We start from the raw sequence: 2,595 nt of genomic DNA, 5'->3' as shown, positions 1-2,595 counted from the left end.
GATACCGATTCTTGATCTGGGCCTTGAAAAATTCCAGAAATGGTGGGAAATTCCTTCATTTCACACAGAACCAGCACGCAGGCCAGGTTAAGCTTCCTCCGGAGTGGCTTAGGAGTTGGGCACTTTACCAACCACGCCCTCCTGTCGTGAATGACTATTTGCCTAAGGACATCACTTGTCCCCAGGAACCCATGGCCATCAGGGCGCAGGTGCGGCTGGGCGGTGACCTTGGAGAGACCGCGCCCTTCCCTTCTTGGCCTTGGCAGTCTCTGGAGCCACCGCTGCCCTGCGCCCCGCAGGCGACACCCAGGTCCGGCAGCCCCGCGCTGCGCCGCCATCCAGGAGGATTTGTCAGCGCGCCCTATATAGCTGCAGACAGCTGCCATCTGTTATGTTTAGTAACACCACCCCGCGCCCCCTCCTCTGTGAACAAGCTGGCTTTGGTCAGTATGCCAAGAAGACAGTTTTAAAGGACGCTCAGTTGCAAGCAGGCTTCCCGCAGCGTCCTTTCTCTCTCGGCCTCCTGGGTGCTCCCAGTGCCGGGCTGCTCCCCGGCCTACAGGCAGGTCCTTACAGGAACAGACACAAAGCTACTCCCTTCTCTCAGTGGGTTCACTGGAGAGAAAAATCTGTGATGTGTGCACCATTTTAATGCATCGCATTTCAGTTCTGCAAATGCGAAGTGTAAATTGGGCTACAATACGATGGAGAATCAGACCGGCCGTCATGATTAATTTATCACCGTGCTCCAGATACATCAGCTAAAATAATGTGAATTTAAAGCATCGCTTCCTCCTGCCTTTGTGCTTGCTGGCAGACGGGAAGGGCAGATCACTGGAGAAAAATAAATAAATAAAAATTTCACTCTCTCCTTGTGTGTAGCTTGGCAAAGCATAAACACTTGAAAGCAGGCTCCTTCCACCGTTTAAAATTGAATTTGCCAGCTCAGGGTTTGTTTTGTTTTTAATTAGTGTGTGCCATTCCTCTCTTGTTCCGCACTCATCCACACGCCCTGAACTTCTGATTAACATTGATGTGAAGAAATGAGCAAGTCCCCTACTTCAGGTTTCAAACTGCCTGATCTCTAATGTTACCCAGGACCTTGCCACTCAGTGTGACCCATGAACATACTGCAGGAAATGTAGGCTCTCAGACCACTACAGCTCAGATAGAGTAAAAGGACCAAAGGCTCATTCAAGACCCCCCCCCACCCTACCCACCCACCCCCTCCCCGACTTGGCTCTTATTGTTTTTAAATTGTGTTTTGGTTTTACAGAGAGCGTCTCATTCTGTAACCTAGACTCCTTGAACCCGAGGTATTGCTCCCACCTCAGCCTTCAAAACACAGGGACTGTAGGTATGAGCCACCACTCCTGGCTCAGACAGTTTAAAGTGTGAGAGGAATTCATCTAGGTTCCAAAGTCACAGACCTCTGACTAGACCCCTGACCAGACTCTTCTGAGTGCCTGGTAGGCAGTCCAGGTGATTCTTGTGAGTGGCGCATGCAGTCCATCTCTTAAGCGTGAGGCTCCGATGATTTTTATGTTCGTGACATCACCGGAATCGATTGAATCAGCTGATCAGTCTCAAAGTATAGGACAAGCTTATCTGTTTAGTCATCCACGAGTTACAGACACAAGAAAGCTTATTAATTGCAGTGTCTGGTTGCATAACAGCTCATCTAGTACCCCAGTTAGGAAGCTCTGCACAGAGGAAGATTTCCTGTTTATGTAACGGGAACGGTCATCCTTGGATTACAGGCACGAGCAAACGCCTTGCTGGCCACCAAAGCCATTCAAGAGACTTTATGAAGACAGTACCTTTCATTCAGAAGGATACAAAAGGCCTTTGTGAAGATGTTCAGCGTTGTTGGGGATTGTACTAGAGGGCACTGTCTGGCTCTGGGTTTGTCAGTTAGAAGGAGGAGGAAGCCTTGACGGAGTTCTGAGGAAACTCTCAAAGGTCATTTGAAGATTCAAAACTGCATCTTCAGATTGGGGAGTGTAGTCCAGAAACTGGTCACCTGTCACCGTATATGTTGACTGTAGCTTGAGAATTTCTTTTTTATTTTTTTAAGAAAAAAAAGAAGAGAGATGGGGGATGTAGCTCAGTGGAGTGCTTGCCTAACTGTATGATGCCCCGGTTCGATCCTTCGTGTGACGTAAACTAGTGGTGGCAGGTGGAGGCCTTGAAGGTTGGAAGCTGAAGGACAAGAAACCCAAGGTCATCCTCAGCTACATAAGGAGTTCAAGGTCAGCCTGGGCTACATAAGGAGTTCAAGGTCAGCCTGGGCTACATAAGGAGTTCAAGGTCAGCCTGGGCTACATGATGATGAGGGTGGAGGTGTGGGTCGGGAACAGTAGCCGGAAATGGAAGAAGAGTAAGGAACCCTCTGGCAGCGGCAGCTCTCACTTACTTGTCTGACTCTCAACCATCTTGGAGAGATTTTAAACATCCTAGCACCTATCCAATCAGGGACATTGCCAGGCTGTTCGGGGGAGTCCCATGTGCACCTCCCAGTGGGTCAACACCAACTCGAATGTCACAGCACCACCTGGGGTGGGGTGATAAGATATGGGGCTCTGAATCAGCAGC

Source organism: Rattus norvegicus, chromosome 6, assembly GCF_021556685.1.
Source record: "Rattus norvegicus strain SHRSP/BbbUtx chromosome 6, alternate assembly SHRSP_T2T, whole genome shotgun sequence".
Lineage (NCBI taxonomy): Eukaryota > Metazoa > Chordata > Mammalia > Rodentia > Muridae > Rattus > Rattus norvegicus.
The sequence above is the reverse complement of the archived record's forward strand: the minus strand, read 5'-3'. Positions refer to the sequence as shown.